Below are 14,654 nucleotides of genomic sequence, written 5' to 3'. Positions count from 1 at the left end.
ATGTTGTTTTTAAACATGTCTATAAATTACTTGTAAATCTCACTGATAATTAGAATAAAAAAAGTAAATTTTCCCAATAGTTGTTGTTTTAATAGGTTTTAATACTGTAAGTCACTTTTAGCCAAAGCGATTTATTTTTCAGTTTCTTCCACCGCTTTCTATCAAAGTAAATGTTTTGCTTTTCGATTTTCAAAAATTTGTAGTTTTTAAATAAATGTAAATATGTTTAAATAAAAAAATAAATTTATTATGTAATGAAGTATAAATCAATGTTATACTACTACTACTACTACTACTACTACTACTACTAATAATAAGTATTGTTATCATTATTATTATTATCATTATTGTTGTCATTGTTGTTGTTATTATTAGTATGCATATTAATATTAATATTAATATTACTGTTAGTGTAAGTATTAATATTGACTGAGGTTTGCAGCCATTTAAGCTTATAAGCTTAAAAATCCTACTAGGAGCATTTAGAGCACACACAAATCTTAATTACATATGGCCTTTTGCACATAATATAATTCACACAAACACTCATTGTAAATCATCTGCAACACAGACTTTTTGTTTACACAATTAATCTCACGGTAATCACACTCATTACTCTACATCTTAGTAAATCAATTAAAGTTTTACTGTTTAAAAAGGGACATAACACAACAATCATCCTGTATACAAAGTGTCACATTTTCTGTTCACATAACATACAACTGAATATATCAAACTTTAAGGAGACAGGAGCTGTAGTGATCAGTGATCACTGATTTTAGGAGTGGTGTAATAGAAAGACCATCTGGTTGCTATGGAATATCACTATGGTGATGTAAACTAAAGTCATTTGAGTATTGTGTCATTCAGAAGTGACTGTGGCTCATTGTTCTAGACAGACAGACAGAAGATTATGAGAGACAGCAAGAGTTGCATAGAAAGCTCTCTTGTGTGTGTGTGTGTGTGTGTGTGTGTGTGTTTTTAGCAAGTTTGTTTTTTCAAGCTCTGCATAGATGTGATGACACACAGAATTACTGCAACATTAGAAATACAGATGGTGTGTTCATACATGGGGATAAACAGACAAATGAACACGCGAAACACTCCAACTACACACATGCACACACACTACACATGAATAAACATGTAAGCGGAAAACACAGTGTCATATGCCATCAAATCAAAATCTGTAATTAAACTCAGCAATGGGGTGGTGTGCTATGTTACCACACCAAATTTGACTGATTTATTAACAGTGGCGGCTCAAACGGTTAAGGCTCTTGGGTTGTTGTTTGGAGGATCACTGCCAAACTGCACTGATGGGCCCTTGAGCATGGCCTTTAAATCTCTCTGCTCCAGAGGCGCTGTATCATGGCTGACCCTGCGCTCTGACCCCAACCTCCAATGCCATATATGCGAAGGAAGTATTTCGCTGTGTTGTAATGTATATGTAACAAAATAAAAGAATCTATTCTAACATGACATCCTGAAGAATTTTATTCCTCTTATATGACTGCATTTCCTAACCATTCCAGATTTTTTTTATTAAGAATTAAAGACCGTATTGAAATAAAAGTTGTTTCCTGTTATCATTTCAGAGCAAGGCAAGGTTTTAACACAATTGATGAGATTTATGTATATGAGGAAGTGAAGAGCAAATTTAAAAGTTGCTGTAAAGTGATGTGAAATGGTAGAAATGATCAACTTTAGAGCGAATTAAGGAAAGTCCTGATATGTGAGTAGTTTCTTTCTTGCCAATATTTGGGTATTGTATTCACAGCAGAATCAAATGTCCAGAGAGTGGACTTGGATTTGATTAAACTGGTCTCAGGATTTTAAGCTAAGCACTAATCCTAACTACTAACCCCTAACCTACCCAATACTTCACACCATGAAACATCACATCAACAAACATCCAGTGCATTGAACATTGAAACACTGGATTTTGCCTCGATTACACCCAGCGGCAACTACATAGGAGAAAGTATATCAGGTCCGGCTTAACACTGTGGACTTTTTGGTTCTTTAAGAAGTTTATCAGTTTTTTTTTATCTATATAGCCTAGGATTTTGCAATGCAGTGAAATATAAGTCTGCGTTAAATCAACAGAATGTGGATCCTGAAAGAAGACTGTTTAAGGAGAAATGCACAACATCATATTTCTTCTGGGAAATAAACTACAAATAAAGCAAGCCCTAAAGGTACTATGAATCGAATCATGGTAAACAGTATGGCCAGCATACTAAGAAGCTATAGATGAACTAACTGAAACTCTGAATTTCAGTCATATCAAATGTCAACAAGAGCTTATAGCAATTTATTCATAATGTGTTTTTTGTTATGAAGTTAAGGTAATGCAAATGTTAACCAACCCAGTCCTTGATTTCAATTGGATTAAACTTTATAAAATGAGTATGGCATATATTATATGTCATTATCTACAATTACATTACATACTGTCCAGTGTCACATACAGTAAATGAGGATGAGTTCCCTTCTGAGCCTGGTTCATCTCAAGGTTTCTTCCTCATATCATCTCAGGAAGTTTTTCCTTGCCACCATCACCTCCGGCTTGCTCATTGGGGATAAGTTTGATATAAATAGTAACTTAATTTTAGAATTTTTATTCTGTTTCTATGCTTCGGTAAAGATGCATTGAGACAATTCCAATTGTTAAAAACGCTAAACAAATAAGTTAAATTGAATAAAAATATATTATGAATAAGAAATAACTGGATATAGTAGTGTGGCCCCTTTATTGTGGCCCCCAAAGTCAAATGAATTTTCCACTTTGTACTTGTGTTGAATTCGAAAGCATTTCCTTAACAGTATAATTAACATAATTAACGTTCAATTAACTCACACGGTACTAAACAAAATCAATTTTTATTATTGAGTTTTTAATCATTAACACCTGACTTACACTGACCAAGTGATGCATTAAGTTGGATGGACACAGAACACTGTGTGTCGTTTGTCTTACACACGACAGGTGCTGAGGAACAGCAAAACACAAGCATTGCCTAGGTAACAGTAAATAGTGCAGATATAATGCACAGGACCTGGAAGAGCACTCAGGATCTATGTGTATGAGTCCTACAGTATGAACAGAAAATGTAATCAACCACAATCATCATTTCTCCAATACGCAATCCAAATTGTAAACACAAATCAAAACAACAAGAACAAAACAGCAATCCAAAGAATCAAACAAAACACAGGCAGCAGTCAAGGGATAATCAACCAGAGACATAAAAAAATACAGTATTTACACAAGTAGCTCGTTTGCAAGACTTCCTAATGAGTGTTGAAAACCATGAGCTGATGTACATGTATGAATGAATGAATTGGGGATATGGAAGACTTTATTATCACCACATATACCTTTCAGCTACGTGGAATTCTTTTCTTTGTATATCCCAACTGAGGAGGTTGGGGACAGAGCGCTGGAGCAGGGAGGGTTAAGGGCCTTGCTCAAGGGCCCAACAGTGGCAGCTTCACAGTGCTGGGGTTTAACCCTGATCCTCTAATCAACAACCCAGTGCCTTAACCACTTGAGCCAACACTGCCCGTTATATATTAGACCAGAGATGAAGCTCTGCTGACATGGAGATGCAGTATCCTAGCTGCATATTTTCAGTTGGCTGAGGTTCATTTATATCTGTAGATTGCTAAAGGATTTGGCTTTCATCCAGTCCAGTGCCTACTGCACTGCATGTTCTTGAATGTTCATGTTCTCGAATTTCTCAAATTTTTGTCTGCACGAAAGTAAAAAAAAAATGTTTCTCCCATGACATTTGCACAAGATAACACTCTGTGCTGATTAAACAGTGCAATTGTAGTACCTGTAAAGAAGTACCAAAAGGATTAATTAATGAAAGAATTACACAGAGAACGCTGCAGTGATGGCTTCCGTGACGGCGTTCAGAATGAAGCGCATCGGGGCGCATAACATAGTGACGCGTGTGATGACGTCATCACGCAGGTACGTCAACTAATGATAATTAATCCAATAAACGCGCTAAATTAAACACTTGTTTTTATGTAAAATACGGATTGGAAATCAACCACTATTTAATGAATATTAGAAAAATAAATGTAACATTTTTATAATGCATTTAAATGTAAACTCGTTATTCAGTATATCACACAATTAGCTCACATAGAAAGGATTTTCTGTCTCTAACAACACACAGAATAATTGTGGACAGAAAGTGAACAGCCTGGCTGCTGGATATACAATGCCATAGATATAAAAATCCTTTTTGTGCAATTTCTGTGCATTATGTCAGCACATTTAGTATAAAACACACACACACACACACACACACACACACACACACACACACACACACACACACACACATGTACATACTCTTGTATTTATTGTAATTATAGGGGTCCCCAAGTACTTACAGTAACATTCCAAATTACTTGTAAGGTCATTTTGTTGGTTGTTCTCAATCCTTTATGCATCTTTCACCCAATACAGTCTGCATTAAAAATAGAAAAAAAGGCTAATGAAACTAACATTCTATTGCTTACACACACACACACACACACACACACACACAGACCCCAAGGGTGACTCTGACAAAAGGGTTCTTTATAAGTTTTAAAGACAAAATGGAGCACACTGGTTAGTAGCACAACATGTCACAATTTAATTTTGACTACAGACTGTGTGTGCTCAATCTCAGTTTGTTCCAGCAAATAATTATACAAGATCTTTATAGAATCTGCCAAAAGTCATGATAAATTTTGGACAATGCAGTTAAGCAGATAATGCTGGACACTATGAGGTAGCAACCATCTGTACATAGCTGGCTGTTCCTGCGGAGGCTCTGGATCTGTTCTGGCACTGATCAGTGATGTGATCATGTGCCATTTACATAATTCCTTTTTAGTACAAAAGGTTATTGTTTGATTTGAGATGTTAATGCCCTACAAAAAAAAAAACAGAGGCAGTCAATATGGTGGATAGTGTAAGGGGTCATATTCTGAGTTGAAATCTTTAGATCAGACGTTAGTATTTATACAGGGGATGTTCTCTATGTTCAGATCATTCAAATTACCTGCATGTAATTCATACCTCAGAGATTGTCAGATTGTCTCTTGTTGTAAATGTATAAGGTTTTTTTTACTTTAAAGAACAGCATTTTCTTATAAACACAAAAAAATTTGAAGGATAGAAAATACGGACTGATGAAACATAATTCTGTTTTTTTCTTTTGCTCCCGGCCACAATATGATTTAACATATAAATCAAAATGCTGTTCAAAAGGAAAATGTTGACATATAAATTAAAGGAAGGCAAAAACAAATATTTCCAGTATATTTATCAGTGCAGTATTGTCTTGACTCCCACACTCAATAGTCTGGCAGTTTATAAAATAGCAGTTGAAACACACATCGTATATTTTGCATGATGAAATAGCCGGAAATCAACTAATATATTGTAGTGAAATTGTGATGCTTAAACAGGGATAAATAAACTATAAATAAAATGCTGTATGTGCTCTGGAAAGCTTCAGAAAAAGTGGCTGGATGAAAATCTATAATTTATTTTATACTTAGTGTAGATTATTATGCGTATTCTTTCATAATATCATAATATAAAGGAAATGCTGACCAAGCCTCCATCTACTACAGTTTCAGGTCACTTTAAGAAGTCAAAATTCACCAAATAAAATGTGAAGTATTTTTTCCCATCTAGAAAAAAATGCCAATTGCCATTAATAAATAAATAAATAAATAAATAAAAACTCCTCTTTTCCCCACATCTTTGTCTTATGCTTTATTTCTGTCTCTCCTCTATATCTGTACTTTTCATTATTTCTCTTTCCAAATTTCTTTTTTGATCACAATATTTCTTTTTTCTTATCTCCGCCTCTATCTTTTATTTCTTTTCATTTCGTTCCCATCTTCTTATATTCTCTGTTCTTTAATGAAACACACACTTCTAAGTACAAAGATGAAAAATCACAAATCCACTCATCTTTACCCGCTACAAAACTAAATTCCTGTGAAAGAATATTTTCTAGTAATATTTTAAGTGCTTTTGGTTCTGCAGCAACAGCATCATTGTAGGTGGCCTTGGACGTGTCGTATTTTCCAGCGCATATCAGTTTTCAACTATTTCATGCTCTTGTATGCTGCGTGCTCAGGCCTGCTCTACACACACTCCCTGGCGCGAGACACACACGGCTGGAAAGAGATGAAGGGATCAGGGTGTATTGATGGAGCCACTCGTTATGGTGGTAAGGACCCTTCTGTTTTATGATTATGTGTGTGTGTGTGTGTGTGTGTTTGTGTATGTGTGTGTGTCCTAGGAGCCCACCCTTGGAGTGTGAGTCAGTGAGACGGTATTACAGGTGGGATATGACAGGAAGAACATGGATCCTGGAAAAGAGGGAAGATAATAAACAAAACGTCTGACACACAAGGGGTTTCAGGAAAGGTAGAATAGGGGCTGTGTTTCAAAAACAACTCAGACATTTTATTCCAGTGAATCAAACTGTCATGTCTGCCCTGATTCTGTCCCGACTGACCTACCAAGCTCTATAAACCATCTACTGTCCCCTTATTTTCCTTAAGTAATCATTAACATTTCTTGTTATGATATTGCAATGACTGTTAATGACTTTTCCTTATAACACATGTCTGGTTTGTCAATTTATAAACCATCTGTGTTTGCAGGGTACTGTGCATGTAATGCTACACACAAAGAAGCTCTTGTTCTTAACAACATTCCATGTAAACCTTATAATTTTTTATAAACTTCATATTTCATTTACTGAACTCTTACATAGATCTTAAAATGCTGTGACAAAATATCGATTCTTTTAGCTGTAGCAGAAAATGTTTGTAAATGTTTAATTACACTCATGTGAAGGTTTTTATTAACAAATTAGATGGAAATGTTGATATTTCGGATGGCTTTTCTTGTTTCCACAGAAACATAATGATTTATACATGGGTGTTGTTTATAATTTATTTACAGACAAGCTGACTTAGTTCTAAAACAGCCATGTATTAGCTAGCTATATAATGATAAGCCTCTGTTATTGGTTAACGTATGCTCAGTATTTTCTGTTGCGTTGTTTTTGTTGTACAATTGTTATACAATTGTAAGTCCCCAGACAATATTTTCACAATTTTCTTATAAGTCACAGAAAATATACTGAGAATCGACTTGCTGTCATTTGTCAGGGTAAAAAAACAACAAGAACAAAAATCCATTTATACTGGAACATACTGAAAGTGAGTAACATTGAGTAATTCATTTACATTACGTTATACATACGATATTTAGCAGATGACCTTTTCCAGAGTGATTCTCAGAAGTTTTTTTGAAGTATCTATTAATAAATACATCACTACTAGCAACCTGGAAACCATTGATTAAGTGGGTCACGACGCCTATTACAGAATTCTGTTTCACAAATATAGTCTTTTAAATTTGCTCATGCACATTTTATCCTTTTTAAATCTTTATTAGATAATCCTGTCCAGCACATGCACAAAAATCTACTCAAATCAAAACATTCTATGGCGTTTGATGGAATAATGCTGACGTGTATTGGCTCAAACTGTTGTAGACACAAGACAAATGGACATGCATGTCCTCACCCTGCAGGCCGTAACTGATATTATCGGCACTGTTCATGCACGGTTTCATTTCTGTCATACAAGATCTCAGTTAAACGTGTCTGAGGTGGGTGTGTACATCACATTACACAATGATCCCGATGCCCACAGATAGCACTGCAATAGGAGATAAAGCAAAATGGCTTCTATCTTTGTTCAAATGTGGGTCACAAAAATCTCATTTTGTCAGAAACAAAAATATAAAGATGTTCCGTTTCATAGCATCATTTCCACATGGTTAAGCTTAGAAAAAAGCTTCTTTTTTTCCAGATATCTTTACTGTACATAAGACAACAAACATACACATGCATTGTTTTCCAACAATTCTTTCTACATCACTGCAAAACACAACTGCCATCTGTTTTGGCATTAGCAGAGACCAGTATGACTACATTTGATCAAACTCAACATGTTAATCCAGTGTACTATCCCTCTGTCCTAATATTTGACATGTGCACATGCAGGAGTTTTCCTGTTGTCAGTTACTTTGGATAACAGGGAAAAAGAAATGGCATGTCTTCGACTTTATACAACAGCAGCCTGTTTGGTGTTGTTTTCCGACACCTCATCACATAATACTATAGTTATTACCTTGTCCTTGTGTGCAACAATTGTTTTTTTTTTCAGTATCAGGGCTATTTATTCATTGTTCATATTTGTTAATTCATTAAGCAGTTTTTTTTTATACGAAGACAGAGGCACAACAGGAAGCCAGCTCTGCACTATGAACAAAAAAACTTTCAGAGCACAATAATATTTCTTGAAACGTAATCATGCAAACAAACCTAAGCTTTCCATTGCCAAACTCAGAGTTTTAACTTTGTGAATAGTATGGCACTATGGACAGCAGTGATCATTGCCAAACATGGCACTATGGACAGCAGTGATCATTGCCAAACATGGCTAGATATCCAAGAAACCAGTGAAAGGACACTATATGACTATATGATGCTCTCTTTCCTATTGACTGGAATGGCAGTGACCAATTGTGAGCATCTGTGAGCTTGTGTTGTGAGTTACTGTTGATCATTATTCCTGTATGTGGTCTCAGCTACTCGGTTGTGCCTCTCAGTGTATCTGTTCTATCCACTACATTGTCTGGTTTCCTCTCTGTACTGTGAGTATAATAAGATATAAAACACTGTTTGATTGATCTAGTGCTGAGTGCTTTTTCTAGTGCTCCTATGCTATGTACCTTTGCAGTACATTGTCCTTCAGTCCTGTCCTTTGTAAGCACTGTATAAGATTTTCCCATTTTAGCCACATCTGCTATATATTAATGGTACATCCCTAGAGGAGCTTTAATCTTCACTAACCACTTTATCCTGGCCAGACAAGCAATGGATCTGGATTCTACCACACCTATGAACACCGTCCCTATATACTGTAGGACGCCTCACCTCTGCAGGGCATCACAATTTATGTTCACGTTTTTAAACAGAGGGAATATAGACACCTGCCCTATCACTATTAACACATTATCTTACAGCAGATGCTCTTATAGATTTGCACTTGACCGGATAAAATAGTGGAGGCAATCTAAACACAATCTGGCTCTTGGGTCAAAATAGATAGTGAGTGATTTTTTTAACTATAGTTATTTTAACAAGCTTCATTTGTGTTTCATTACTGGTGGCTAAAGGCTGAAGTAGTACTGATAATAAAAACATTAACGAGAGTATGTTATCATGATCCCCCGGTCCAAAGACATGCATGGTAGGTTGATTGGCATCTCTGTAAAAACTGTCCGTAGTGTGTGATTGCGTGAGTGAATGAGAGTGTGTGTGTGTGTGCCCTGCGATAGGCTGGCACTCCATCCAGGGTGTATCCTGCCTTGATGCCCGATGACGCCTGAGATCACCGTGACCCGAGGTAGTTTGGATAAGCGGTAGAAAACGAATGAATGAATGAATGAATGAATGAATGAATGAATGAATGAATGTTATCATGAGTATGTTATGTATCATTAACAAATGACTGTTTCACCAATTCAATAGAATACTGCATTTTATAGACTATACAGCACTGTAAGTCACTCCAGAGTGTAAAATGCACCCTTGATATATTGTGCCAGTAAGTGTAAGGATTTAATTTTCCATATCGAATACATTTGCCAGAGCGAATTACACTTAATCTAATTTTACACAACTGTGCAACTGAGGGGTTAAGGGCTTTGAATAGGGGCCCAGTAGTGGTAGCTTGGTGGACCTGGGATTTGAACTCACAACCTTCCGATCTGTAGCCCAGCATGTTAACCACTATGCTACCACATCCCCTTATTTGCAGTAATGTACAGTATCATATCACCCTGTAATGTAATTTAGTTTTGTGTAATAATTCAGTTGTCATAGTTCAGTCCTGTTTTGTCTCTTTTACTGAAGGCTTTGCTACAAGTCTGATATAAATATCTCTGTCAGGCCTGGAAAATATCTGTCCATTCATAGCCACTCCATTACACAGACAACATCCTTTGTGAAAAGAAAATATTCAAATGGATTTCTCTTGGTTCCTTGTGAATTGTAACGTGTTGTTTCTTAATTTTTCCTGCTGGCTGATCTAATTTTATTCTGATGATAATCATCTACTCATTGTAGAGGGCTTTATTGAGTGCTTGGTGATATATTAACCTTTCTGGTTCTGCTTAATGATGTTTATAAATGACTTCATTTAGTATGAGATGCATCATAGAGGAGCATATCAGTCTATAATGTATATTTTCATTTTATTGATCATTATTAAAATTATTGTTACATAAATTATTAACTGACATGTTTTCAGTAGACTGTACATTCCTATAAACCTATGCAGATATTTTCTGAAAACACTTTATCCTATGCACAATGTATCTGGACCCTATCCTGGTAACACTGGACAAAAGGCAGGAATACACCCTGGATGGGACACCAGTTCACACACATACACTCATACAAACACACATACTCTCTCTCTTCCCCACTTATACACACCCACACACACAATTAACCAATCCTATTCCATTTTTTACTGTTGCTATTCAAGGGCTGCCCTCAATTATCTATACTGTGATTATGTTCTCTGTGAAAAGAAAGGAGAAGAGCCTGCAATACAATTTCATTTTCACAGGCATTTCATGGCCTCATTGCAGAGCTGAAGTGAGATCTCAATCTCGTTTGCAACAGGAAATACGTTTTTGGCCCTCATCAATTCGCCGTTCACGCCTTGGATAAATGGAATCAGACGTTCAATATGGCTACACGGCCTCTGTGGTGATATAATACATATCAGGTCCTGGCAATTAACGATAATCTTTACTGACTTCATTTGTATGGATTACAACATCCATCACTGAGATGGAGTGAGCCATTAGCATACAGCTCGAGTGATTTGCATGGATACGGTACACTCAGATCTCCAGTGTGTGTGTGTGTGTGTGTGTGTGTGTGTGTGTGTGTGTGTGTGTGTGTGAAAATAACCTTTGGTTGTTATTGGCTAAGTCTAAAAAGTATGGAGAATAGTGTGTGTGTTGCTGGTATTTCCATAGTCTTGTAGATACATGATAATGGTATTATATCAGTATTTGTTTGCCTTGCAGCCTACCTATGCAGCATCTTCTCAATTGGAACCGAGGAAACCATAAAAGAAATTGAATTTCTCAAACAAGAGCTCATCAATAGGGACAACATTGACTGAGCCAATATCAAGTGTTAGCTGTTAAAGCAATAGCTGAAACAGAGTTAAGCTGAATTACCTTAACTGTAATTGATCAGCCCAGAGTGGAGTTTAAAGCTAATGTTGCTAATAAGTAAGGAAAGCTTATACAGTAGCATGTACTGTGCACACTGCATGCCTAAATAATCACACACTTACCTTAAACAATACTGTTTGGCCAATAAAATACTTCTAACTTTAAAGTTTATCCCAGACTTCTTAAGAAAGTTCATAAAGTAAACTACTGCATCTCTTAAAGAAGACAGAGATTTGGGCTTTGAGATTTCATTTATATATGCTTGTAAATAAATAACATACACAATTTATTTCTATTGTGTGTTGGTGTAAATAGGCTGTTAGCGTTAAATAGCGTTAAATTAATAGTCCTTTCCTGCTTCCTTTAGTTGCTAGCTACATTAGCCTCATAGCTTTGGTATAATATAAAAGCCTTAAATATGAGTCTCCAAACTTTAACAACTACTTTTGTTATAAGGAGTTATGTTCATTTATTTATTTATTTATTTATTTATTTTATTTTTTGCTTTAAATGAGAACAACAAAAAATGCTGACATATATAGTGTTCTATTTACTATTAACTAAGCACAGTAATAGTAATAAGACATTAATAAAAGTGTTTTTTATTATTTTATTTAGGAGGATGAAAATCTTAACCCAATCACAGAGCATTATTGTAGATGAATGTAAAACTCTTCAGCTTTCTAAAACTCTGTTAATATAGAGACACATTCTAAATTCATGCATGAAAGATATAAACATTTTAAGCATCAATAAACATTCATTAATACAGTAATAATCATATAGAGGTAAAAATAAGTCTATTCACGCTTAACTAATTTGAATGATTATTGTCCATGTTCATTGAGTGATTTATTGTGACATTTAAATGGGAACTTACTGATGTCTGTGATACTTTATTGTATTTACAGGAAGTTAATTCATTCATTTGTTGGTTCGTTCGTTGGTTCGTTCGTTGGCTCGTTCATTCTTTCATTCATTCATTTACTCCTTCATGTCCTGTTACAACATCCAAGTTTTATTAACTTTCAGGTAATGGAGTCTTAGCCTGAAGTTCTTCTATCAAAGTTTCTGGTAATTTTAAATTCATTGTTCCCTCAGTGATTGCAAGCTGTCCAGGCCTTGCGGCAGCAAAGCAGCTCCAATCGTAATGCTCCCTCCACCATGTTTTTTGAAATTTGTTTTGAAAGCGCCATCATTACCAAAAACATATCTTTCTTAAAATGAGCAGTCTCTGCCTCTAATCAGACAGTGTGTGCCTTTTTATAGCACAATGCCTGACTTTAGATACAGCCCAGGACGTACCCATTATTTTTGGTTTAAACCTGTTTAAACATTATTTTCAGCTTTGACATGGACAACTACTGCATATGTGAGATCTTAATTTCAACAGAAAAGAGTTCATCTATTACTAAGATCTGGATGATGATCTCACCACATGTCATGTGTATTAATGATATAATCCTGGTATTTCCAAATAGATGACAAACTTCTTACTGCAATTGTAAGTAGATATGAGGAGGTACTGAGGGGATAGTAGAGAAGAGTTAGGTAAGATAAGAAATAAGCTGGTACATGCACATTATACTGTACAAGCATACATTTATTAACCATTATATGAACCCTATTAAAGAAAGTGTGTGCACATATATTGGCAAACAGCATTATAGTACATGTTGGATTGTAACACTGAGAGTCACAGCCATGTTGCCATATTCTGCCACTTCTGCTCAGAAACTAAGTGCATTTCATTGAATCTGAACATGTACACAATAAAGGTAAATCTGATCTGATTAAATGTATTCACTTACAGTAAGTTAATGCTTAAGCCATGCATACACATTCCCGATATGCAAACAGTCTATTTAGCCAGCTCTGCATATTCTACTGCATTACTGCTCTATATCCCAATGTAATATATACACCATTAATCCAACATTGCATACAGTAAGAGTTAGAAGTCAGTCTGAATGGTTTTAATATGCTGATCATCTCCACATTGCTAATTGGACTGTAATTATAGGTTAAACCTCAGCACAATGACAGGCCACGAGATAAACTGACAGTTGGAACCAGAGCCATATATTTTTTACTTATTATTTATACCTGTTATTTATTTATTTATACTTCAAATTCTATTCATTCAATCATTTAATAAGGGCCTCAGGCAAGCCTTCTGAAAAATCTAACAAAAGAAACTTTCAAAAAGATCATTTCAAACATCACTGATCATCACTGGTGGTGCTCAAGTGAAGTGCCAGATGCTCAACCTTTTGTATATGTAATGAAGAACTTATCATTGGCAAATTACAAGTGTGTTGACATGTGAACATTTTAGGGACTCTCTACTAGGTCTTTTTAACTGACCTATGTTACTAAGTTAAAATGTGCTCTTTTAAATACACATTGAAATTTACTTGTTCTAAGTAAATGTCCATTTGAATGTTAACGGGCTTTTCACATGAGAAATGCTAATCACCCCTCATCAGAGAAAGGCACCAGGAGACCAGGCAAAGTGACATGAAACAATAAGCAGGTATGTTTGACTACAATAAACAATCTCATGGGTGCCTGTTTGACAACATGGCCTCCCAGATCTACTAGAGAAAGTTCATCACATGTGGCATCGCTACACCACTTTCATTAGTGCTTTATTTAAACTTTAAATTGGCAAACACTTTATAAAAGCCAATTAAAGATAATAATTGGAATAAACAGGATTAATTAATGTTTTAGAAATTGCAACCATCATTCTTTATGTACGCATCACTTTTTGACATTTATAAATGACTTATATGGACATTTATACATTGACTATAATAAGGCAATGATTCTCTACTAGTCTTTAAGACTTTTTTGTTTTTTTGCTATCTATGGACTATGTTTGATGGTCATCTTTTTTTGTTCTTTTGAAGTTCGACACCTTTATACTTATTCAGGTTATTTAATTTATACATAACATAATGAGTGCTGAATCATACTGGAATAGGATGGAGCATGTCTCAGATCTGAAGGGTCTGCATTCAAGATCTTATTTACATGAATTAGGGACATCTGCAGCTTTCTTTTTTAATTAAAAAAAAAGAAGGACAAGAAACACATTTTAATGAATGATTATCCTTCATGTGCCATCTCTCTTCCAAAATCATAATTTAGATAATGGCCAACTGGTGACTAGTAATAATAGCGTACTTGCTTCAATCATATCATGCATCATAGATCTGGTGAAAAAAGCTTGCTTTTTTGACATTTCTTAAGGAAGTAATCAAAAGTAATGCGG

The 14,654-nt window shown here is 35.3% G+C and overlaps 1 protein-coding gene across 1 annotated transcript in view; it reads right to left on the bottom strand.

The window, feature by feature from the left end:
* ptprfa (protein tyrosine phosphatase receptor type Fa) overlaps nt 1-14,654 on the bottom strand; it is a 194,593-nt gene that overhangs the window by 154,519 nt on the left and 25,420 nt on the right. The gene's annotated exons all lie outside the window — the stretch shown is intronic.

This window comes from Tachysurus vachellii, chromosome 4 (genome assembly GCF_030014155.1).
Source record: "Tachysurus vachellii isolate PV-2020 chromosome 4, HZAU_Pvac_v1, whole genome shotgun sequence".
In the NCBI taxonomy this organism is placed as follows: domain Eukaryota; kingdom Metazoa; phylum Chordata; class Actinopteri; order Siluriformes; family Bagridae; genus Tachysurus; species Tachysurus vachellii.
Note: the sequence above shows the minus strand (reverse complement) of the source record. Positions and strands in the feature narration are given on the sequence as shown.